Source organism: Monodelphis domestica, chromosome 2, assembly GCF_027887165.1.
Source record: "Monodelphis domestica isolate mMonDom1 chromosome 2, mMonDom1.pri, whole genome shotgun sequence".
Taxonomy (NCBI): Eukaryota; Metazoa; Chordata; class Mammalia; order Didelphimorphia; family Didelphidae; genus Monodelphis; species Monodelphis domestica.
The window spans coordinates 375396590-375423788 of record NC_077228.1 but is presented as its reverse complement, the minus strand read 5'-3'; the positions used below and the strand labels follow the sequence as shown (position 1 = coordinate 375423788).

The following is a 27199-nucleotide window of genomic DNA, read 5'->3' as shown; positions in this document are numbered from 1 at the left end:
AGTTATACTGATTACATAATTTAATTTAATGACTATGGGACTAGAAAGTACTTTCTGGGTTGTGGAGAAACATTGTGAAGAAACAGGAGCCAAATAAAATTATCTTTATCTTAGAGTTCATACCTAAATTGGGTTTGCAAAATAGTTCCTAAGTTTTACTGACTTAAATTTTTTTTCCAAGTCTTTTTTCTCCTTGGGCTATGTATACCACAGTGAAAGTATGTAAATATACAGTAATAAGTATGGATAACAGGGATAGTAAAATAAAGTTATCTTTCAAAAAATGTACTGTTTAAGCAAAGAATAATTTTTAATCACACAATAAATAGTCATCTTAATAGCTTGCCTGAATAGATTTTTGTTATTGTTTTATTAATCTACCTTGATTATTTGACTTTAGCTATCTAGAATAGCAAGATTTCAGGTTTGGATTTTCTTGTAAAATAAGGATTTAATTAAAGCCTAATGCACAGTAGTGGAGAATTTCAAGTAGTTGCTAGATTTGGCCTTAGTAAGCATATAGTTAATAATCTCTAGAGTGGGAGTACTCAGGATAATCTCCAGATTTTTTTTTAAAGATGCTAAACTTTTCTGGAAAAGAAAATAGAAAGATGATGGGAAATAAACTATCAGAAGATCTCTGATTTTTTTGAGTGAGCAGGAAAAAAACCCGACAGATGAATGTGGGCTATTTGTAAAGTAATAAGTTTAGGAAAAATGAGACTGCATTATAATATAATGGGTGCTAAGTAAATAATGGGAAATACCTGGAAATTTCCAAATTATAGGGAAAATATTTTTCCATTGCATTTCATTGTATTTTTGTTGGGGGTTTTTTTAGCATTCTTAAGTGGAGGGGGGTAGGAATATATTTTTTAGTTTCTTTTTTAAAAATACCTCTATTAGAAAGTTTTATTTAGCAAAATAATGTATATAATTTGGTTCATACATAAAAATATGCATATTAATAAGTTGAAATGTGTCAGATTTCACATACTTGGCATCAAAGATCACTACAGACAGTGGCTGTAGCCCTGAATTAGAAGACACTTGCTCCTTGGAAGGAAAGCTATGCCAAAAAAGTTCAAGTCACTGAACAAATATGGACAGCATAATAAAAAATAGAGAACTCACATTGCCAACAAAGATCTATATAATCAAAGCTATGGTTTTTCCACTAGCAATGTATGGCAGTAAGAGTTGAACTAAAAGGAATGCTGAGTGCTGCAAAATTGAGTCTTTCAATTCATGTTACTGGAGAACACTTTTCAGAGTCCCTTGGACAGCAAAGAGATTAAATTAGTCAATACTTAAAGAAATTCATTCAGATTGTATACTGTATGAAGGTTAAAATAGGGGTTTTAACAAAATAAGGGAGCAGCTTTTAATAATTTAAGTTTTAATGAGAATATAGTAGAGTTGTAAATTAATATTATCCCTTTAAGTCAGAGAAAAGAAAACATCTAGCAGCTTTTAACAATTAATAATTTAGTTTAATTAAAAGAGATAGTAAAAGAATATAATAAAAGAGAGAAATATAGAAAAGAGGAAAGAGAGATTACTAAACTTATACCCTACAAATATACCTAAAATTCCCAATAACTACCTTTAACTACCTTCTGAGGACAGCTTCTTCTTGCGTGGCAGACATCAGGCCTATCTAACCTACACTATCTATAAATGATTCACTAACTCCCTAAAATGATAAGCAGCTATCACTCACTCACTCCTTCAATCAGTTTTCTATAGTAGCCCAATTGTCAGTAGCCAACTGACAGCAGATCCTTGCCTAGGAGACAGACCTCCTGCTCTCTAGAGATCCCAGAGGCAAAAAGCCCTCTAAAGGCTACAGCCAAAAGCCCTCTCAGTAAGCTCAGGCCCACCTTTCTATTCCAGCAACTAAACACCAACCCACACTACCAACAGCCAACTCTCCCCAGTAGCCAACTTCCCTACAACTCTCAGCCCTAACTGTCAGCAACTGGCAGCCTGCAACTGATGCTGGCTCAGAAGGGGACTTCCCAGTTCCTACTTCCTGTCACTGAGGGCTGGTTAATCCCTCCACAGCTCTATGGTAAGAGGATCTCCAGGTTCCCTGTTAAATTAAAGAAATTAAACAATTACTTTTTAAAACTGGAAAGCCAAATGACAAAGCTAGAGAATAAGCTTTGGCTTCATAATGAGAAGACATGATTTATTGGAAAAGGCCTTGATGTTGGGAAAGATTGAAGGCACAAGGAAAAGGGGATGAGATGGATAGATAATGTCACAGAGGTACAGAATATCAGCCTAAAATATAGGAAGTAATGGAGGTGTGCTATAGCCATTGGGGTTACAAAGAATCTGACATAACTAAACAACAACAACAGACTAAATCAAATTAGGACTCTAGTCTGGAAAAGTGAAGACTTGGAGTATATATAATTCCCTAGACAAGTCATGAAGTATTTATTAACTACTTCCTATATGACCTATACTGGATACACTGTGCAAAGTATTTGAGATACAAATACAAGCAAAAAGAAAGTAAACCCTGCCCTCAAAGAGCTAATATTCTTATTAACGAGAATGACCCACAAAATGGAGCTGAAAAGTTGGCAATCTGAAGAGGAAAGGTCGTCTTGAGTACATGATGTCAAAGTTCAGATAGTCAAAAGCTAGGCCAGTAGTGGAATGAAGGTTGGATATAAATGCTTATTCACATAGTCCCAAAGTACTAAAATTATTTCTTAAATATTATATTGAAATTTTTATATTTTAAAATATAAATGCTTCCTAAATATTACATGTTTTACTATTATATTCAGCCAATAGTAAATGTGTACTTTTAAAAACTCTAGAGGTAATGCATGGGTTCAAGAAGCATTTAGTTATTAAATCCATAGTTGGTTTGTCATTAAATATAATGAGCTATATTTGATACATTCCTGATATTTTGAGTGAAACCTAAGCAATTACCATTCCTTATAACAAAATATTTCCTATTTCAAATTCAGGTTATCTCACGTCTTAAAATATATGTGTTCCTGAAAAGAATGTGTAAATTAAATTAATTTTAACTATGCCTATGGAATTAGAAATTTAAAAGAATGTTGTGTTTAATCTTGTCTAATTATTAATTATTTTAGCATTTAGTTATATACTTTGGGATCATCCCGAGTGGTTGTAATTTACTATGGCTTAAGGTAATTTTCTTCCTAATTAGAAGATTTATTCTTTAAAGAATTTTAAAACCATATTAATGGGCAATTTAAAAATAGCTATCAGAAGGCCTCATTTCTCAAATATATAGAGAATGGAGTAAAATTGATAAAAGTGTGTCATTCCCCAATTGATAAGTGGTCAAATGATATGAAAAGTTTTCAGGGACTTTTCAGAAGAAATCAAAGCTTTCTATAGTCATGTGAAAGAATGCTCTAAAACACTACTGATTGGAGAAATGTGACTTAAAACAACTCTGACGTACCATTTTATACCTATCAGGTTGGCTAATATGACAGTAAAGTAAAGTGATAAATGTTAGAGGGGAAGTGGACAAATTGGGATGCTACTGTTGGTGGAATTGTGAAATGATTCACCCATTTTGAAGAACATTTTGGATCTATACCCAAAAGGTTATAAAACTGTGCATAGAAATACCACATCTATGCCCATATCCCAAAGAGATTAAAGAAAAAGGAAAAGGACTTATATGTACAGGACCTTTTATAGCAGCTCTTTTTTTCTATTTTTTTTAATTAAAAAATTTTTTTTAATTTTATTTGGTCAATTTCAAACATTATTCCTTGGTTACAAAAATCATATTCTATTCCTCCCTCCTCTCCCCTCCCCTCACCCTCCCATAGCCAACGCACAATTCCACTGGGTATTACATGTGTCCTTGATCAGATCCCATTTCCATGTTGTTGGTGTTTGCATTAGGATGTTCATTTAGGGTCTACCTCCCCACCATATCCCCTTGAAACATGTAATTATAGCAGCTCTTTTTGTTGTGACAAAGAGTTGGAAATTGAAGGGATGCCCATTAATTGAGAAATGGCTAAACAAGTTGTGGTATATGATTGTGATAGAATACTATTGTGCTATAAGAATTGACAAGCAGAATGGTTTCAGAAAAACCTGTGAAGACTTATATGAACTGATGCAAAGAGATGTAAGCAGAACCAGGAGGACATTGTATACATCATTGTGTGATGATTGTGAATGACTTAGCTTTTCTCAGCAATACAATGATTGATCCAAGACAGTTCAGAAAAACATGATGAAAAGTGCTCCCTACCTCCAGAGGTTGGGTCTGGGTGCAAATTGAAGCAAAGTTTTATCACTTTATTTTTCTTGCCCTTTTTTTTTGTAACATGGATAACATAGAAATATGTTTTGCATGATTTCACATGTGTAGCTCTCTCAATAGGTAGGGAGAGGGTAGGAGAAAGGCAAAAAATGCAGAACTCAGAAGACATTTAAAAATTAATAAATAATCTTAAAAATTAACTATCAAGTACTTCCAAACCTTATTAAAGTTATAGATATAATTTAAACTTTCTGGGTGTCTTGGGCGTGCCATTTTGAACCTTAATTATTGTGTTGTAAATATATCCAAGAACTTTTCAGGTTCATAGGATTTGTTTGCCCTTACACTGATGAGTTAGTTCCATTGCTTACAGCACAAATGTAAGCAAATATGAAGTACTCAAAATAACTTATTGGGGGGCGTCACTAGAGGTCCTGGGTTCAAATCTGACCTCAGATACTTTGTGGCTATGTGACCCTGGACAAGTCACTTAACCCCCATTGCCCAACCCTTACCACTCTTCTGCCTTAGAACCAATATACAGTATTGATTCTAAGATGGAAGGTAAGGATTAAAAAACAAAACAAAACAAAACTTATTTTTATTACTAGCTTCTCGTAGTTTTCAAACCTATCATCAGAAGCCAAGAGTTCAACAGCAGGAAAGAAGGAAAGAAAAGAGAAAAAAGGAGATGGGAAACCAGTCAATTAGCTAGCATTTATTAAATGGCTCTTATGTATCAGGCAGGGTAGCTAAGTGATTCAGTGGATAGAATGCAAGCCTGGAACCATCTTTCTGATTTCAAATGTGGCCTCAGACACTTACTAGCTATGTGACCCTGGGCAAAATTACTTAATCCTGTTTGCCTCAGTTTCCTCACCTGTAACCTGAACTGGAAGAGGAAATGACAAACATTCCAATATCTTTGCCAAGAAAACCCCAAAAGTGGTCACAAAGAGTCAAACAGGACTGAGAAACAAATGAACACTGTATCAGACACTATGCTAAGAATTGAGAGAAGATAATAGACAAAACTAACCTTTTTGCTTACAATAAAAGCAAAGGCAATATATATGGGCATTCAAAAAAAAAAGCAAATCCAATTGGTAGTAGAAGACTTAGGTGATTGAGGGAGAAGGAAGACTAAACACTAGCATGGTAGTTTGGTTTTGTTCAGACTGGGAGTAAACAATCTAGCTAGTTCACTAAACTCCAAAAACTATTTTTTGGACACAGTGTTTAATAAATGCTTTTATTTATTAAAAACTAATCAACTCAGGGAGTAGCTAGATGGCTCTTTGGATTGAGAACCAAGTTTAGAGCTAGGAGGTCCTTGATTCCAAATCTGGCCTGAAACTCTTCTTAGATGTGTGACCCTGGGAAAGTCACTTAATCTTAACTGCCTAGTTCTTACTGCTCTTCTTCCTTGGAACCAATTCTCAATATTGATTCTTAGACAGAAAGTAAGGTTTTGTTTGTTTTGTTTTGTTTTAAGTACATAAAGAGAGAGCTTTGGTGAAGAGAAACTTAACTTCTCTTCACCAGAGACAAATAAAGGAGGAAAGAATGAGGTGAATGTCAAGAGGTTTTGTAGGAAATAGGAAGAAGAGGGAGTTCTTGTTAAATGGTCTCTATTTTCCTTTTAAAATAAATAGTGAGGAATTAACTGAGCAGTTGGATGGTCAAGAATGGTGTGAGAAGCTTGAAGAGAGAAGAGGCTTCAAATAGCTTCTGTGGGCCATGGGATAGGGAATTAGGAAGAGTAAAAGGATTATCTTGCAAACAACATAAAGTTGTAGTGGACTCAGTAAGACTCAGTTGCATGCTTTCTTCCTTATACTTCTTTTCAGTAGCTTGTGAGGAAAATAAAGACAATCTTAAATTGATAAAACACAAAAGAAAAATCCAGGCAGAATCCTGGCAGAATCTATATGAGAGACATTCACTTTTGTCTTGGGTTAGAAATGGCTTCATGGAGAAGACATTTATTTGAGTTGGCCTTTGATGGGAGAGACTTAGATGGATGTTGGGATCAGGTGAAGAGGCAAAGTTGGTGCAGGCATAGGTGACAACATAAGGAAACAAATTGAAGCAGAAGAGGACAAGAAGAAAATGGAAGGAGAAGAGATCAAGTTAAATAGTCTGATTTGATTGAAACATGGATTATGTGAATAGTTCTAGGAGATAAGGCTAAGCAGATAGGTTAAAGGTTGTTGAATTCCAGGCTCAGAAGTATATACTTTTGGGGGAAACATTAGGCAGCCATTAAGAGTTTTGAGTAGAGATGACATCATCACATTGGCCTTAGAAGAATATTTAAACTGAGATGTAAAAGATTCTTTAAAGATGGAACGCACAAGGGAAGAGAAGCAAAGAAGCTATTTGACTAGTGTAAGCAAGAAGAGATGACCTAAACTAAGATGTGGAGGTGAAAAGAAGGGACCAGTTCTGAGAGGGATTGCAAAAGTAGAAATGATAGTATTTAATTTTTCTCATCCATAAAATGGAAATAATGCCTAGCCCACAGGGTAGCTGAGAGGATAGACTGGGATGATTCCAAAATTATGAGTCTGTGATACTGGGGTGATAACATTGCCAGTTAACACGGATGTAGACAAAATAACAGATTTAGATGGAAAGATGTGTTCACTCTGACATCCTAGATTGGAGATGTCAGTGGAACATCCATGTGAAAATACTCAAGATGAAACTAGAAATATACAACAGTCACATTAAAACTATCTTCTAATACCACTTCATGGTATGGAAGTGACTTTGGATTTTTCAAATTTTGTCAGTAGAGTAGAAATTCTCAAACCAAAAGAGCCAGATTGAAATCCAAGTTCTTAAAACTCACTCTCTAGATGATAATACAGAAGCAATATTACCTTTCTGCATCAGTTTCTTCATCTGTAAAGTGAGAAAAATAATACACTACCTGCCTTATAGGTTGTTATGAAGAAATGTTACTTCAGAAATTTAAATTATTATTATTGTCATTACAGTTACGAGCCTACGTTGGACTCTATGTGTCAGTCATCCAAGGACCAGCCTTGTTAAGGCTCAGAGAAATTCAGTAACCCAAGGCTATTGATCAGGTAATGAAATTTTTTTTGTCATAAAGTGTTTACTAAAATATGATGGTTGCAATTCGCATCAATTAATTAAATCACAGAGCTTTTGAAAGGTATTGCTACTGTTACTGTTTTGACAAATAAACCTTGGATGTTTTGTTATACTATATTCTTTTTGTATTTTTACTATGTTATTTTTGCATTTTATTATCTCTGGAAGAATATATGAATCACTGATAAATTATTAGAGAGACAGTAATAAATAGAATCCTGGTCTTAGAGTCAAAAGATGGGTTTGAGTTCTACTCTGATACATAATTAACTGTGATTTTACTTTATAATCTGGGACAAGTTACTTCAACTCTGTGCCCATGGCAACTCTCAAAAAGTCTTAAGTTAAAAATGAGTTGCCAATCTACATTGGGGGAGGGAGTTTCTACACAGAGAGTTCTCTAAACATATGAAATTATAGTCTGGACTTCCTCCTTGAATATGCTATTATACTGTATTGCTTATTCTTTATTGTCAAGTGAGATTGTAATTTTAGTGTGTACTTGGAGTGAACTGGTGGTGCAATGGATAGAGCTCTGGTCATGGAGTCAGGAAGACCTGATTTCCAATCTAGCCTCACCCCATTTTCTCTCACAACAATCCCCCTAGTGCATGTGATAGAGAGGTCAATCAAGTTTTTAAATATTTATTTATTGTTACACCTAACTTGTGTGAGTATTAATCATGATGCTGTAGAATAGGGTTTGCAAACTGTGGAACAGCTCATTAACTAAGAATAATGCACATTTTAATGTGTGTGTGTGTGGGGGGGGATTTTTAGCTCAGTGGTTGTACGGCAGGCCAAACATATTACTGACCCCTACTATAGGAGATAGAGAAATAGTCTAAAATATGGTCCTTGCTTTAATTAGTTTGCAATTTAGTTGAGAGGAAACAGACACACAATTTTTCTCCTTTGTGCGTTGCTTTGTAATTTTAATTTTTATTGTTCAGTCATTTTTAGGCATGTCCAACTCTTCAAGATCCCATTTGGAGGTTTTTGGTTTTTTTTTTTTTTTGCCATTTCCTTCACCACTTCATTTATATTCCAGATAAGGAAACTGAGGCAAACAGAGTTAAGTAATTTGCTCAGGGTCACATAACTAGTAAGTGTCTGAGACTAGATTTGAACTCAGGAAAAAGAGTCTTCCTGACTCTAGGTTCAACACTATCCCCTCTGTCACCTAGCTGCCCATGTAGTTTTCCCTAAGAAGTACTAAATTTTGTAGTATGGATTTCAGCAGAAAAGAAGGATTAATGAGAACTAGAATCGTTAAAAGATGTTTTGTAGGAAGTGGAATTTGTTTTGGGCTTTGGGGGAAATTTGGACCAGTGTAAGGAAGATTTATTTAAATGTGATTCAACCTGTAAACATTACCAGGCAGTTTACTTTTTCTTAATTGTAATACTTCTAAAAATGTATCCCCTTTTCATTATTTGGATAAGTAGATACTTCTGTTTTGTTCTTTAGTTCCATCTGCATGAACATGCTCTTAATTACCAACTTTAAACTTCTTATGAATGTTTGCCTATTATAGCTTGTATCTGGTCCTCTCCGATTTATCTTGAATGTTTTCTAATGCTATAATTCCTATATTATGAAATAAATAGAAAATACTATTTAAATTTGGCAAGGAAAGAAGCTAAGGTATCAGATTAAGTTATGTTCACATACACAGGAGTTAGTAAGTCCGTGGTAGATTTTTAGGTTGGAATTGTACTTTACATTGTTTATAGTGTGGTTCATGTCAAAAACACAAAGTAGACAGATTACATTACAACCTGTAATTCCCAAGTGTGACCCAGACCACATTAAAATATAATCGAGAAATGTTTGACAAAATAAAGATAGCAAAATATAGAACATAGATCATGTTGATGTCATTTTCTAATTCATTAGGCAGCCTGTACCGGTTCTATTTTATCTATATACAGCCTTTGCCTGTAGTAATAGACATAGTAAAGAAGAAACAAAATTTTTATTTTTTTAAATGATATTATGGTATGTTTAAGACATCTAGACCCCACTAAAAGTTTTATTGAAATAACTGACTTCAGAAAAGTTACATAAGACTACAGGATAAATCCACATAAATTATTACATTCCTAAATAGAACCAAGAAAATCTGGCAAAAAAAATTGGAAAGAAAAATTCTATTCAAAAATTTGCAGAACTAATAAAATATTCATGAGTATTATCTTTTAAGATTAATCCGGAAACTAGATGAATCTCATGATAGAACACCTTGTAAAATAGAAAATTGCTCATGGATAGGTTGAGCTAATATAGCAACAATGAAAATTCTATACCTAAATTAATTTGCTTATCCTGTGCTTTCTGAATAAAACTCCCAAGAAAATATTTTATAGAGTTGGAAAAAGAATAATGAAATTTGTATGAAAGAACAAAAGGTTAATTGACTCAAGGGGAATAATAAAAAAAGGAGAAGGAATTGGGGAGGAAAGATCTATAAATACCAAGTCTCAAGTTATATTAGAATATAGTAATTATTAAATTGATTTGATAACTGTTAAAAAGAGGCAGAGAGAAAAAGATCTATCAGTAAAATTCTGATTAGATACATAGTATACAGAAGCAAAAGACATAATAGTGTCTTTGCTTAATAAAGTTTAATAAGTCTAGAGACTCTAGTTACTGGGATATTTGACAAAATTCACTAGGGAAACAACAGCAAGTTTGGCAGACATTAAGTTTGGATCTTTTACATAAATACATATACACACACACATATGTGTGTATATAAAAGATCCCCTGTAGCAAGATAAGCTCCAGACAGATACAGGACATACATATATAGAAAACCACATATAAACAAATGATAGGAGCAAGGAAGAAATTGCCTTTCAGATTTATGGATAGGAGAGGGTTTATCAGTAATAGATAAGATCATACAAGATTAAATGAAGAATGATAATTATATGAAATTAAAATTTTTTGCAGAAGTAAATCTAATGTAGTAAAAGATAACTAGGAAAAACATTTACAACAAATTTCTCTCATAAAGATTTCATTTCTAAGATATATGAGTACGTGTTTCAAGTTTACAAAATCAAAAACCATTCCTCTATAGATAAATGTTTAAAGGATGTGAACAGGCAATTTTTAAAGGAAGAAATTTAAGTGATCAATAATCACATGAAAAAATGTTCCAAATCACTAATAATTAAATAAATGCAAATTATAGCAGCTTTGAGGCTTCACCTCACATTTATCATACTGGTAAAAATGACAGAAGAGGAAAATTACTAGTGTTGGAAGGGCTGTGGGAAAATAGGCTTTGTGATGGAGTTTAGGATTGGTCCAACCATTGTAGAAAACAATTTGAAACTGTCTCTAAAGTGTTTTGCTAGTATGCCGATACTCTAAAGAAGTCAATCAGAAGAATAGGATCTTTATGTACAAAAACATTTATAGCAGTATTTTTTCATGGTAGCCAAACAATTTGAAACTAAGAGTTTGTCTTTCTGCAGAGAAATGGCTAAATGAATTGTGACAAGTAAATGGAATGGAATATTGTCCCATAGGGAATGATGAAATGGAAAATTTCGAAAGAAAGTGGGAAGACTATATGAACCGATGCAGAGTGAAGTGAGCAGAAAAAGAAATACAATTTATATAATAATATTATAGAGAAAATTTTGAAAGATTTTTGAATTCTCTGATCACTAGGAGTCCAAAAGAATAGAGGTGAAACCTATAGTGTTCATCTCACAAAATAGTTATACACTTTAAGTCTAGAAAGAGATATACATTTTTAAACATGGCTAGTGTGATAATTTCTTTTCTAAACTGGGCAGCCAAATATTGAAGACTTTGTTTTTTGTGGAGATTTCTTCCAATAAAGGTGAGAATGGGTATTAATAGAGACCATTTAAAAAATAAAAATAATAAACTGTTCTCTGGAAGTAGCTGGCATTTTTTATCATGAGGCTTGTGGAATAGTTTTGTATGATTGTGTTGCTGAGAATAGCTGTTATTCACAGTTGTTCTTTGTAACATATTCCTGAGACTGTACAATGTTCTTCTAGTTCTGCTTATTCCATTCTGCTTCAGTTTGTAAGTTCAGGTTTTTCAGAGTGCATCTTGCTTTGTCATTTTGTTTTTGCACAATAGTATTCCATTATAATCATATACTATAATTTAGCCATTCCCAATTGATGGGTATCCTCTCACTTTCCAAATCTTTACCCTCTTAAAAAAAGAACTGCTTTTAATCTTTTTGAACATATAGGTCTTTCCCCTTTTTCTTTTTCTGTCTCTTTGGGATACAAATGTAGTAATGGTATTGCTGGGTCAAAGGGTGTGTACTGTTTTATAGCCTTTTGGTCAGAAGTCCAAATTGCTCTCCTGACTCAGTTCACAAGGCCCACAACAATGCATTTGTGTCCCAGCTTATCCATATCCTTTTCAAGTTTTGCATTTTACTTTTCTGACATGATTGCCAATCTAATAGGTACTAACCTCGAATTGTTTTAATTTGCATTTCTCTAATTAATACTGATTTAGATCATTTTGTGCATTACTATAGAGGTCTTTAATTACTTTGTCTAAGAACTACTTGTTCATATCCTTTGATGCAGAAGTTTCTAAGTCTTGTGTTATCCTGACTGTGGCTCCACAATATATGAATTGTTTCTTTTTGGCTTCTTCAAGTATTTTTCTCCTTGTCCTGGAATTTTGGGAATTTGGCTTTAATATTCCTAGGAGATATCTTTTTGCCACTCCTTTCAGGAGGTGATTGATAGATTCTTTCCATTTTTATTTTGTCCTCTGATTCTAGAATATCAGGGTAGTTTTCCTTGATAATTTCTTGAAAGAGGATGTCTAAACTCTTTTTTTGATTATGGCTTTCAGGTAATCCAATAATTCTTAAATTATCTCTCCTGGATTTATTTTTCAGGTCACTTATTTTTTCCAATGAGAAATTTCACATTTTCTTCTTTTTTTTCCATTCTTTTGACTTTGTTGGATTGTTTCTTGATGCCTCATGGAGTCATTAGCTTCCACTTGCCCAATTCTAATTTTTAAAGCATAATTTTCTTGAGTGAGCTTTTGTACTTCCATTTTCATTTGGCCAATTCTGCTTTGTAAAGAGTTCTTTTCCTCAGTGAATTTTTTTATCTCCTTTTCCAAAGGTCCAGTTCTGACTTTAAACACATTTTTCTCTTTAGTACATTTTTGCATATCTTTTTCTACTTGGCCAATTCTGCTTTTTAATGAGTTATTCTCTTCTTTGGATATTTGTGCCTCTTTTGCTAACTGGTCTGTTCTGTTGTTTTGGGTTTTTTTTAAGGTATTAATTTCTTCAGTATCACTCATTTATTTTCCCAATCTTTCTGTCTTATTGGATTTTTAAAATTCTTTTTGAACTCCTCCATTAATTTGGGAGGAGGAACTTAAGAGAAATTAATATTTTTCTTAGAAACTTTGGATACAGCAGTATTTCCCTTGTTGTCTTCTTCTGAGTCTGCCCTGTCACCAAAATAACTTTTTTGTTGTTGTTTTCTCATTTTCCTTCCTTTTTCTTTTAGTTTGAAAAACTGTTAAAGTTGGGCTCTGTAACTGTGATGAAGTAAGCACTGTTCTAAGCTTCAGGTTCTTTGTGCAGCTACCTTCAGAGTTGGCACTGGGGATCTATCTGCTTTCAATTCTTCCAAGGTGTTATGATGTAATAAGTGATGTGTTTGGTACTTTTCCCACCTGTGTTCTGATCTGTTAGTAACCTTTAGCACTCTTTTACCCCTTAGAACTGTGACCAGGGTTCCCTTTTCCCCTGTGGCTACATGTCTGGTATATAGGCCTTTGGAGGGCATCTTAAATTACACAAAGGAAAGTTGCATCCCATGACCTTAGTAACAGTTTCCACTCCTCTGTCTTTGGTGCTGGTTCTGTTATTGCTCTTAGTGATCATTTTGTCAAACTCATTTCCTAGTATGTTATATATATATGTATGTATGTATATATATGTATTTATGTATATATGTATGTATGTATGTATGTATGTAGATATATATATATAGCAACCATACAGAGACCTCATGATCTACATGAAGTGGAAAACCATGGCTCTTCATCCCTAGGCAAAAGAGGAGTTCCACTACCCTATTTTCCTATACTTGGAATCCCATGCCCCATACCCTGTTTACAGTTCTTGCCCCAAAGTACACTGGGTGCTAGGAAGACACATAGTGTTAGTTCTGTTTTGGGGGAAGGGAGGGGAAGAAGGGAGGGAGAGAGGGAGAGAGAGAGAGAGAGAGAGAGAGAGAGAGAGAGAGAGAGAGAGAGAGAGAGAGAGAGAGAGAGAGAGCGCACTCTAGCTTTAGCAGATGTCTAAATAAATGAAGTATCCCATCCCTCTCAGACTTGTGATCTATTTCCCAAACTCCTTATCTTCTTCCACTTTCTGTCTAGGACAGTAGTCTGTGACATACTCTGATGATAAAATCACTTCTATTTCTCTCTTCTACAGCCTTTACCCAAACACTTTTCTGTCATGCTTCCCTCCCTATCCTCTCCTCCCCCTAGCCCCTGTATTTCTTTAAATGAATGTGCCTTCTTAATAGTAAATGCTCCCTCATCATCCCTCTACCCTTTTATTTATCTGTAACTTTTTTTTATATATCCTGTATGTCTATCCAGTGTTATGATCCAAACACAAGATTCATCCCTCCTCTCAAATCTCAGTTATGCCTTTGAAGGCGAATTTGTCCTCTTGTCAGAACTTCTAATACTTCTTTTTGCCTAAACTTTAGGCATGGGTATTATTGACTCCTTTCTTGGATTTTGTCATCTGTGCATTTATGGATATCACAGCTGCTATTTTTCCTCCTCTAAGGTTTCTTTCTGTAACCTTCTCCCTCCCCCACCCTTCTTAATTTAAAATACTTTTTATCAGATTTTTCAAGACACTTGACAACTCCATTATTACCAGTCTGTGACTCCATCACTAGGAATCGCTCAATGCTATAATACTTATAAAGCACTTTGTACAATGCCTCATACATAGTAGGTACTTAATAAATGCTTGTTCTCCCTCCTTTAAAGGCCATGATTCAGAAATCCACATATTCTCAGATACCACCTTCTCAGCCAACTATTCATTTCTCAAATTAATTGTTCTCTTCTGCATCCTTTGTAATGAGGGAAAAAAAGTGAGAAATATCTGACTTCTGCCCTTATGGTTTTATTTTCTTAGCTAAGACAGCATAACCATTGGCAATAAGTTTTAGATCCTTGCTCGAAGTGTTATTTGTGCCCATATGAATCACTAGAAGTCAGTAGCTGTCATTTGTTTTGCTGAATCTTGTGAGGTTTTGTTTTTTCTTGGATGAATGCCCTAAGAAGACAATGGACCTTTCAACTATTTTTATTAGGTTGATAAATAGCAGCCTTAGTACCCCTAAGCAGGCAATCAGCAACTACTACTCCTCATTACTTCTTCCTTTATCTCTTATTGGATACTCTCTCACTTGATAGTTTTTTATATAGCTACTATATAATCCTTGGGAGAATTAAAAAGATTTTTTCCTTCTTATAGCATCCAAATTTCTTCCTCTTTAGGTAGAGCCTCAGATCTGACTTTCCCCCCACCCCCCACATCATCTAAATTCTCCCTAGTGCAACCTCTCATCATATCACCCTTGGACTACTGCAGTAGCCTTGTATTTGAACCCATTTCTTCAAGTCTTTCTTCTCTCTAATTCATCTTCCACATAAATATTGTTCCTAAAGTATAGATGTGACCATACCATTCCCCTAATTGATAAAACTCCAGTGCTTCTATATGAATTTTGTGACCAAGTACAAACTTCTTTTTAACATTGAAAGCCCATGACAACTTGACTCCTTACTTCTAGCCTTATTAAATACTACTTCCCTTTAGTCATTCTGTAGTTTAGCCAAATTGGCCATCTTTCTGTTCATCTCACACAAAACTATCATTTATCTCTCTACCATTGCATAAGCTATCTCCTATGCCCAGAAAAAAACTTCTTTCTGCTTCCCAGCTTTGTGTCCCTGAGCAAGTCATTTAATCTCAGTTGCCCAACCCTTATGTTCTTCTGCCTTGGAACCAATATTTAATATCAATTCTAAGACAGAAGATAAAGGTTTAAAAAAAAAGAAGAAAGTACTCCTTCCTCACATCTGCCTCTTAAAATCCCTAGTTTTCTTCAAAGTTCAACTCATTTGCCACCTTTTATATAAGGGATTTTTTTATTTCCCCTATCATGCCACCACTACTTTGCATTAGTTATAGACTCATGTGTCTATATGTTGTTTCACCTGACAGAATGTAAGCAACTTGAGTATGGGAACTCTCCAATTTTGAGATCTTAATAATAGCCTTTGAGTAGATGGGCACTCTTCTGGATGGAAAGTTGTCATTAGTGGGATTCACATCATAAGAGCCATTTTAATTGAACATTTTTATAAATGAGGTAGAGGAGAAAGCACACAGTGACAGCTTTTCTGGATAATAAATGTGAATAGGTAGAAAAATAATAACTTCTATGTTGTGTCAGGCAGTGCAGTTAGAAAAAAACATCTAAACTGTACTTTAAAGTGATAAGAACTTAGAAAATTTGAGGTTTTCTACCACTATAATTATATGCAATATTTTAGGAGAAAAATCATGATTTAGTTCAAGGATAGGATAATTCCTCCTGTTTGTTTTTCTATCCTCTTCCTCATATTACCTGTAATTTTGTTCAACTTTTTGAATGTCAATAATACATTGGATCCATTTCTTCAGGAAATAATTTACATTGACAATAGAATATTAGTGTGAAAATTCCTTAGAAATCATCAACTGGTAGCATTGATCTTTTGTGTATGAAAAAGCAGAGGCTTAGATACCTTGCTTTATATTTTCCTAGGATCATACATTAGTTGCAGACCTAGGATTAGAACCTGAATCCCCCTAACTCCCAATCCAAAGCTTTTTCCAATACTACCATTTGCTTAAATAGCAATGTGGCATTAGTATTTAGGAAATATTGGAATAGGGAGGAAATTGGAATCAAGATAATCAGCTAATAAGCTGTTAAAACCAGTAATGTGGTCATTGAAAAAAGAACAGATGCTATGGGAAAGGAGATAGATAGATAGATAGACAGACAGACAGACATGCATATATATACGTACATGTGTATATATGTCTTATATGAATATTCATTGGAACTGAGTGATTGGGCATAAGAGATATAGTATGATGATAAATCAAAGCTAATACAGAGGTTTTGAACTTGGTTGACAGAGGGAGCATTAGTAACATTTACAGAATGGATAATAGGAATAGAGAACTAATTTGGTGAAGAGAAGAAATTTAAATAAAGATCAAGTGTGATTATCAAGACTTTGATTAACAAATTCTGTTAATTCTCATGGTGACCAATGATGCTACCAGGAGGAGGCTAGAAATCTCACTTCTAGGGATAATCATGACTTAAGTAACAGAAAATTTTAGGGCACATAGTTTTTTTCTTCTTTAGACTCCAAGAAAGAGACTGGTTTGAAAAGTATTGAAGTGGTTAAGAAAATTAGGCTTTCTAGACCATTGGTTAACATATAGGAATAATGTGTTTTTGACTAAAGGTGAAATACATCTAACAATTGTTAGTAAAAAATATATATGTTTGGAGTTTTGTAGATTTGGTCAAGAGGTTTTAAACTTAAAATGGAGGTAGAAGGTGAAAACTTGTCATATGTCTGTGTGTGTATACACACATGTCTATATCTGTATATGTCATATATTATGTCATGTTTTGTTCAAGAAATATACATTGTTGATATTATTTTGCATCTATTGACTATGGTAGTAAATAGTTGTAAATATTGTAAGTTTTTATAAATTATAAATATCTCCAGTATCATTTGGATAACCTATAATTTTTATTCTTTGAATTTCATATTCTATGAATCCTGGTTATATGGGGTGTCCCAAAAATCTTGATGCCATTTCAAGCTATTGGCAATGATATCACCAGAAAAATATTGTTTTTAAAAAGATGGAATTTTGGTTCAGGTCAGGGAGCAACCTGGAATAGTTGAAAGCATTGAGCAGTTTGTTAAATGCAAACCATTCTGGCTCTCTTAATCCAGTTAAAAATCCAGTTTATTGTTGTTCTGCAATGTTTGGGCAAGAAAGACAAAGACAGACAGACACACAAACTCTCTCTCTCGCTCTCTCTATCAGAATTAAAGTAGACTTTAACATATGGCATAGCCATAATGCTTATTATTTTTTTAGTAGATTGCAGCTTTACTTATGAGGGTGTTGTAGATAATTTCCCCAAAAAACTTATTAGTTATACATGGCATCTGACAGCTACCAGTCAAATGTGTTTTCATTGTACATTTATCTAATGAGGCAGGAATAAGACTATTTCAATCATTTTCTTGCTTATTTAGGTTATATGAGTACCTGCCCAAAATCCTGAGTCACAGGGAATCAATAGTAAAGGCACATAGGAAAAATGAATTAGCTGGATTTTGTTCTGTTTATGGTATATCTCTTTTTCAGGAACTTGGCCATCCTAATGTCATACTCTTTGTGTAGGAGAATGCTGCATGGTTTATTTCTACTCTTGGAATAAATCATGTACAGACGGAGTCTGTAGGTGGACTTGTTCTCAGCAAGGACACTGATGTACTTTAATGCTACTTTTTCAGTATGTTTGTTCATCTGTTTGGGTTAATGGGGAGAAAAATTTGTATATTTTCCTTCATCAAAATAAGTCCCCCATCTCTGAATGGTTTTTTAAAAATAGTTTTATATTAGTCAATTAATAAGCATTTAAATTCTTTTTGTATGCTGGGTATTGTACCATATGCTGGGATTTAAAAAAAAAATAAAGTAAAAAAAATGGTCTCCTGACCTTAAGAAGCTCAATTTTAATGTGCAATACAACATGCAACCATAGGTACTTATGATGAGTCAGTTGCTCAATAAACTATGTTCCTGGCACTATGCTAAGCCCCAAAATTACAAAAAGTGACAAAAGACTTTCCCAGCTCTCAAAGAGTGTGTAGCCAAATGGAGGAGACAACAAGCAAACAATTATTTACAAACAAGCTATATACAGGATAAATAGAAAATAATTAGTAGAAGGAAGGCACTAGAATTAAGAGAGATTTGGAAAGGTTTTCCATGGAAGGTGGAATTTTAGTTGGAAACTGAGGGAAGCCAGGGAGGCTAGGAGGAAGATCATTCCAGGCATGGGGGACAGTCAAAGAAAATGGCCAGAGATGAGAGGTGGGATTGTCTTGTTAATGAAATAGCAAAGCAGCCACTCAGTGAATCAAAGAGCACATGATGCAGAAGGTGATGTTGCAAAACTGGAAATAAGGTGGGGTGGTGATGGTAGGGCTAGGTTATGAAGAACTTTGAATACCAAACAGAACACCAAATATTCAAAATATATACATTATAAAGGGAAGTTAATTTCAAAGAAGAGGAATTAGCAAGAAGGGGAAAGAGGGATGATATGAGATTTGAATCTTGTCTTGAAAGAGGACAAGAAGTAGAGAGGTAGGAAGTAGAAAGCATTCTAGCTAGTAAAAAAGCACAGTGCTGAAAGATGGAGGGTCATGGGTAAAGAACAATTCTAGAGGGAATTGTATGATTAAATGGAGGGGAGGAAAATATAAGAGGACTAGAAAGGCAGAAGAAGCCAGGTTACAAAGGACTTTAAAAATCAAGCAAAGAATCTTCCATTTGATCTTGGTGACAGTAAAGAGCCATTGGAGTTTATTGAGCAGAGAGGTAATGTGATCAGATATGCTAAGTGGAGATGGATCGTAGTGGCCAGAGATTTGAAGTAAGACTGATGTTACAGTGGTCCAAGCAGGAGATGAGAGGGTCTGCATCAGGATAGCAGCTCAGGGAGTATAGAGAAGAGAAATGTATCAGAGATGTAAAACTAGAAACAAGGAGACTTGATAGACTGGAAATATGAGATAAGTGGGAAGGAAGAAGAGAATGAGGATAACAGTAAGGCTATAAGCCTGGGTAAATGGGAGAATAATGGTAGACTCAACAGTAATATGAAATTTAGGAAGACAGGAAAGTTTGGAGAGAAAGATACACAGAACATTATGAAAATCCAGTATGAAAGAGCCACCATTTTGATAGAGTAAAAACAATACTGGACTGGGTTCTAGACCTAGCCCTGCCACTGATGATTGGCAAGTCACTTAGCTTTGCTGGGCCTCGGTTTCCTTAGTAAAATCAGCAAATTAGATGGATTAAGACAATATATAAGACCTCTTATTTATTAAATTATTTGATTCTATTTAAGGGCAGCTAGGTAATGCAGTAAGGTAGAGTGCCAGGTCTGGAATCAGGAAGATTCATCTTCTTGAGTTCAAATTTGGCCTGAGACACTTACTTGCTGGGTGACCCTGGGCAAGTCACTTAACCCTGTTTCCCTTAGTTTCTTCATGCATAAAATGAACTGGAAACGGAAATAGAAAACCATTTCAGTATCCTTGCCAAGAAAACTCTAAATGGGGTCATGAAGAGTTGGACATGACTGAAATGACTGAATAACAATGCATGATTCTATTTTCAAGAGGAGCCAGGAATTACAGGTGTAATTATTTTAAGTAAAAATGCTTTATGTTGCTCCTCATAAATTAACACTGAATATGCTTTTTGTTGTTGTTGCACATCTCAATTCTTACTGAAATTTATTAACAGGAAGTATCACTTTGCTTGACTTAACTCTGGATAGCATATATAAATAGCATCATTAAGAACTGTAGCCATCCTATTAATAAATTTTTGTAAATAATAAATATAAGGAGTGACTGCAGCCTCTTCAGAGGGTTTTTAGTGATAAATTAATGAAAAGAGATAAAATAAAATTTGTCCCAGCATGATTTCAGAGTATTGTAATAGTTACCACCCATTCCCCCCACCCTTATTCTATGAATAGAGGGGCTTTTTGCTTCTGTATGCAAACATGTCCTTTTTTCCTTCATTTCCCTTATAAGAGGTTAATGCAATCTTCTCTTTGTTAAAGGCAACACAGTGTCTTGGAATAGCACTGGATCTGGGGTCTGGAAACCTTAGTTTAAATCCCATCTCTAAGTGGGGTCAAAAAAGAAAGCTGTTTTCTCTGTAAAATGGGAATGCCATTTTTATTAGTTATCTTACATTCTTGTTGTGAAGTACTGTATAAGAGCAGTTATCAATATTATTGTTATTATTATTGGAACTCTGGAAGGTGAATGGCAGTGACTTGGTCTGTATTCTAGCTTATAATCTCCCTTGTGAAAACCACCTTGTTTCAAATGACCGGGTAGAGAGTCCAAGAATTGGATGGAAATGAAGCTAAGGTTAAGTATCCTCTCCAAGGCAAAAGAGGAAAAGGTGTAAATGGGAGACAGAAGTGAAAATAGAAACAGAATGAGAGGTTGGTTTGAATATCATCCTGTTTACTGCAAGAAAAATGCACAATGACATTTAATAGTCCCTTTCATTCCTCTGGTGTGGTTAAAGGCTTTGTTTGTAGCCCAGAAAAATGATAGGGACATAACTGTAGAGGCAGCATTGTGAGGTAGAGAATATTAGATTTGGAGTCAGGAGATACCAGGGTTTACACTATACTTTCAACTCTTACTTGTTGTGTTGTGGCTATTCAGTCATTTTCAGTCCTGTCTGATTTTTTATGACTCCATTTTGGGTTTTCTTGGCAAAGATATTAGAGTAGCTTGCAATTTTGTTATCCATATCATTTTTGAGATGAGAAACCAGAGGCAAGCAGAGTTAAGTGACTTGCCCAGGGTCACATAGCTGGAAGTGTCTGAGGCCAGATTTAAACTTAGAAATATGAGACTTTCTGATTCTATCCACTGTGTCAATTAGCTGTTCTCCTAGTTTTGTGACTATGGACAAATCAACCTATCTGAACCTCAACTTCCTTACCTTTAAAATAGTACTTCTGATAGAGCTTTTTATGAGGATGAATGGGTATAAAGTACTTTGGGATTTTTTGCTGTTTATTTTTAAACCCATACCTTCTATCTTAGAATCTATATACTTAGTATTGGTTTCAAGGCTGAAGAGCTGTAAGGCTCAGGCAGTTGTAGTTAAGTGTCACACAGCTAAGAAGTGTCTGAATCCAGATTTGAACTGAGGACTTCCCATCTCCAGGCCTGGCTCTCTACCCACTGAGTAACCTATGGTATAAAGTATTTTTTAAATAGCCAGTAGAATATAACCTTTTAAGAACAAGAGTCACTTTGTTTCCATCGTTGTATCCCAGCACCAAGCACAGTATACTAAAAATTAACCTATCAGCATTTATTAACCCCTTTGCTACAGTACCAGGTGCTAATGATACAAAGTCAAAAATTAAACAGTCTTTGCCCCCAGCATGCTTACATTCTATGGGAGAGACGTGAATCTGTGTGTCTGTGCTTGAGCTGAACTTTGATGGAAAAATAGGGATTCTAAAATGTGAGGAAGGAATGCATTCCAGACATGTGGACAGCCTGTGCAAAGATGCCAACAGGGGTGATGGAGTATTGAGTATAAGGAGCAAGACCCAAGGGCCCAGCACTGGAAAGGGAGGAAGGGGGCAAGTTGTAAAAAGACTTAAGTGCCAAAGGACATTTATATCGAGGAACTAGAGAGACACTAAAGTTTTAATTGGGGGCAGCCAAGTGGCATAGTAGTACCAGGCTTCAAGTCTGAAAGACTCCTCTTCCTGAATTCAAATCTGGCCCCAGACTAGTTGTGTGACCCTAGATAAGTCACTTTACCCTCTTTGTCTTAGTTTCTTCATCTTTAGAATAAGCTGAAGAAGGAAATGGCAAACCACTCCAATATTTTTGCCAAGAAAACTCCAAATTTGGTCAGGAAGGGTCATACAGGAATGAAAACAACTGAATAACAACACAAGTAGTATGAGTTGGATGTGACTGAAACAACCAGATAACGAAGAGTTTTAACTGAGTGGGAGAAGGGCATAGATCTGTGTTTTGCTGAATTCTCTGGCAACTTTGTAGAGGGTGAATTGAGACTTAAGAGCCTGAAGGGATGGAGACTAATTAGGAGGCTCTTGCAGTAGTCCAGGAGACAGGTAATGAGACAGAAGTAGAAACTGGAAAGTCCTATAGCAAAATTGATCTGGGAAAGAGTAGATGGTGGGAATAATACTGATGATGGCAATAACAACATTAAAAGCTTACATTTATTAGCACTTTAAAAGCTTTTTACAAATATTTTCTCATTTTATCCTCAGAACAAACCTGGGAGGTAAGGTATGATTATTATCTCCATTTTACAGATGAGAAACTACAACATGTTTAGTATCTTGTCCAGGGTCATATAACTAGTATGTGCCTAGACCTAAGGTCAGATTTGAGCTCTTCCTAAGTTCAGGTCTAGTGCTCTGTCTACTATGACATCTGGCTGAACTGTCTTTTTTTTTTTTAATGTATTTTGTCTTGGACATGTTGAGTTTGCCTTAGAGATATCCATTTTGAAATCAATAGTCTATTAGTAGTATGGATCTAGAGCTCAAGAAAGAGATTAATATTGAATATATAGATCTGGTAGTCCTTTGCTAAGAGGATAATTAAAATAACCAAAGCTGATTAAGTCACTGACAGGGAATAAAAAAGAGAGGGCCCAGGATCATCTTAGGGTCATAAAGAGGATAGATGAGTTGTAACATGGTTAAAGATTTACACCTAGTAGTCACATAGGCACTATATTTTTTTATTAAATATAATATATAATAAAACATGTTAATATATATAATACAATAATAAATATACAGTATTTCAAATACTGTATTTTCTGTCTTTGTTTTGTTAATTTCCAAGTTCTCATCAGAACTAGCTCTAGATTGTAAAATTATAAAGTAAATTAAGTTTCACATTGATAAGGTGCCTTTCTTATTCTCAAGGTTTACTTCCTCTCCCAGGCATATTTGCAAGCTTAATAGGGAATTCTTATGAGCTAAAAAACTTCCTGGATTTTCATGGTAGCATAGGATAAGATTGGGGGCAGAGTGACCTTCCTAGAGCTCCCTTAAATCATTACACTTAATGCTTGACAAGTAAGATCAAATCTGATAATAGTCTCATCATTTGCTATTCAAATAGAAATTGGGAAATGAGTCACTGCTTTCCCTACTGGACCACAATTCAATTTTTTGCATAGTCGGAATCTTTTGACAACTACCTAAAGGATTCAGTCTCTTTGTAAAAAGATCTTCATAAGGGACATAAGACCAATTTTTCTGTATATTCAGGTAGGCACTTAGTTGGTTAGGACAGCATACAGATGAGCCCAAAATTATGGGTTTAATCATAGAATCATTGGACATTACAGCATTCATCTCCTCCAGTAATTTGATTTACAATCAGAAATAATGAAGATGGCCATGGCTAGGTAGGTAGTGGTTTAAGAAAAAAAAAATCTGAGGGTTTTAATGGGCTGCAAATTCAATACAAGTGAATAGTATGATATGGCATCCAAGAAAGATAATGTCTTCTTAGGCTACACTGAGAGTAGAGTCTAGGCCTAGGGAAATAAATGATAGGCTTGTTAGAGTCCTGCCTAGTCAGACCACATCTGCCTATTTTTTTTCAGTTTCAGATCATATATGTAGGAAAAGGCATTTATGGGAGAAACACTCAAGACATTTTACTGTCAACAGCACCATCTTCACATATGTAGAACAGTTCATTGAATAGATTTGTACATTTAAAATTTGTTTTTATTAACAATGATCATTAATTAACTATTTTTTGTAAGTTGTGATTCTTTTATATTGTTCACCAACTTTGTATAATGGCTAATACTAAAATGTATCAAAACAAATATTTTAAAAGTTAATATTTTCTATATTGGGTTAATCTGTGTGACATACTTGAAAAAATATATTTGCAAAGTAATAATTGTTTCTATACTATAGTTAGAAGGATTTTATGACTCTAATGCTTGTCCAGGTCTGAAATAGCACTTGTGCTCCCCTTCACCGTTAGATAAATATGGAACCATATAATTAACTACTCCTCTTTATTAGATATCTTGTCACTTACTGGACTGACTCTCACATCTATTCTATAGATATCTGTTAGCATCCAGTTCCTTCTCTAACATTACAACCAGTGTGAACCACCATGTGGTTTATTGCCTCTACCATATTTTTCCTTCTGCCATAGTCTTATAGCAATGTGCTCTTCTCTGTTCTGGCTTCTCAAAATTTAATATTTAGTCATCCTGGCTTGGCACCAAAGGCTTATGTAATTATTTCTTAATCAGTTTGCCTGTAGGGCGTTTTCTTTCAAGATTCTGAGGAAGAAACAAAGATTCTGGTTACTGGTGGGGCAGAGAAGGTGTGGGGGAGGAAGGGGTTGTAGCTTCTGTGTTTTCTTTTGTAAAGATAGCTCTGTAGTTAAGGCAAGTCTCTGTGCTGAATTCCAGTTGCTTAGATCACTCACTTCAGAGTAGTCCAATGCCTAGAGATGATCTGTGTGGTTCATACTGTTATAGCTTAGGGATTGACTAGGTTGGCTGTGCTTTCTATCTCTTCATGTAGGATTCCCAAAGTTATTGAAGTTTGATGCTTGTGGCAGAGTTGGGATTGATACATCCACCTGGTGTGTTGTCAGACATTCTGTGGCTTGGTGGCAGGTAAGTTTAGGTGTCTTTTTCTCACTTCATTTTTACCACAATAAGAATAAATTATGCTGTATGTTTTTTACCATGTGCCTTTTTTTAAAGTAATAAACTAAAAGTTGGCATTTTGGGGTACTGTCAAGTTTAATTTCCATGTTTAAAATTAAGCAAATTTTTAGAAAATCTGTGAAATAGATGTACTTTCTTCAAGAAATAATCCAAGGGGGCAGCTGGTTAGCTCAGTGGATTGAGAGCCCAGCCTAGAGATGGGAGGTCCTAGGTTCAAATCTGGCCTCAGACACTTCCCAACTGTGTGACCCTGGTCAAGTCACTTAACCCCCATTGCCAAGCCCTTACCACTCTTCTGCATTGGAACCAATACACAGTATTGATTCCAAGGTGGAAGATAAGAGTTACAAAAAACTAACCTACTTTTTATTTGTAGGGTTTAAAAATAATAATAATCTAGAATATCAAAAAGATGTATGTATTTCATGCATTTGTGATCTCAGAGTTAAATAAGCTCTAGATTAGTAGTTGGTCAGGATTGCAAAGAAGTTTGTCATATACTGAATTTATGTACTGAATTATGTAGAATTGTGTACAGAATGTATGTAGAAGGTATTGCATTCTCATTGAAAAACATATTTTTCTTTAAACATTTTGAGGTTGAAAATTTCACATTTAATTGTTCAGTAAATTATGCATAATTATGCAGCCTTGCCTGTTGGGGACTAATAAGCTTGTAATAAAAAACCAAAAGCATTAATTTCTACATAAAACCCAAAACACTTTAAAAAACACACATACATCTGAGGGAGCAGGTAGGTGGCTTAGTGAATTGAGAGCCAGGCATAGATAGAGGAGGTCCTGGTTTCAAATGTGGCCTCAGACACTTCTTAGCTGTGTGACTCTGGGCAAGTCACATAACCCCCATTGCTTAGCCCTTGCTGCTCTTCTCCCTTAGAACCAGTTGAGTCTAAGACAGAAGGTAAGGGTTTCAAAAATAAAAAAAAAGAAAGGCATATTTTTCCTTAAACATTTTGAAGTTGAAAATTCACATTTAATTGTTCAGCAAATTGTGCATAATTAAAGCAGTCTCAGCTCTTGGGGACTTAGAAACTTGTAATAAAAAACTGAAAGCATTAATTTCTACAAAAAAACCCAGGGTACTTTAAAAAACAACTGAATCAAGTGATACACATTTGTTTTTATTAGAAGGAACATATTCTTCATAATTTAACTTTTGTTTCTACAGGGCTAGGATAAATTATAAAATTGCACTATACTATTACAGTTTGATGATATTATAACTTCTAATTCCAGAATATTCTTTGAAAATGACAATAGATGGTAAATTTGCTTATCAAAGAGTAAATATAAGAAATTATCAGTTGCTTTTTTGATGCTAAATATAGTAATAAAATATTTGTAGTTATCATTTTTGTCTTTCTGCAGTTCAGAAGAGCACTTATAGTCCCCATTTGATTTTTATTATTTTTTTAAACCATTCTTTGCATTTCTTGCAAATTTTTTTATTTTAAGGATCCTTTTATTTTAATTTTACAGACCAGCCTTTATAATCTGGAAATGAGAATTAGCATTTTGTTCTGACTTCTACAATGTCATGTATCTGATCCCTAATTTTTTTGTTTCCAAACTTGTCATTTCATGGATCAGTAGCAGATCCCCTAGGACAAAAGTTTTTAGTGTTTTATATGTCACAGGTTCTTTTGGCAGTCTGGTGTTTTTAAGTGCATAAAATAAAACCATAGTATTACAAAGGAAACAATTGTATTAAAATACTACTTACTCAGGATATTAAAAAAAAACAAGTTTATGTACCCAAAATTCTTGCCTTAACAAATGTGAAATATAATTTAACATTGTACAGAACATTCTGAAGATTAAACAATAATAATACTTATTGATTTTTGCAATAATTCTGTTAATTAAAATTAAGTACATTTTAATATCCTATATGAGAAATTGTGCTGCTATTTTAGTGATTGGCAGACTCTACTGTGATAACCCCCTCAAAAAAAACAATTCATATCCATCTTTTTAACATCATTATTTTCTAACAATGTTTTAAAAGATAACTACATTTTTGCCTATTT

At 34.5% G+C, this 27199-nt stretch overlaps 1 protein-coding gene and 1 long non-coding RNA gene across 8 annotated transcripts in view; one reads left to right on the top strand and one right to left on the bottom strand.

The window, feature by feature from the left end:
* Positions 1–27199, bottom strand: part of LOC107651471 (uncharacterized) — a 148809-nt gene that overhangs the window by 23388 nt on the left and 98222 nt on the right. The window lies entirely within an intron of this gene.
* Positions 1–27199, top strand: part of WASF1 (WASP family member 1) — a 130147-nt gene that overhangs the window by 55901 nt on the left and 47047 nt on the right. For 4 of the 7 annotated variants that reach the window (XM_007484430.3, XM_056818665.1, XM_056818667.1 and 1 more), the window contains exons 2-3: positions 7297–7389; positions 25000–25094. The gene's annotated coding sequence lies outside the window, so the exon portion shown is untranslated. The remainder of the gene's footprint in view (positions 1–7296; positions 7390–24999; positions 25095–27199) is intronic. The other 3 variants (XM_056818668.1, XM_056818666.1, XM_056818664.1) reach the window with 1 other exon arrangement.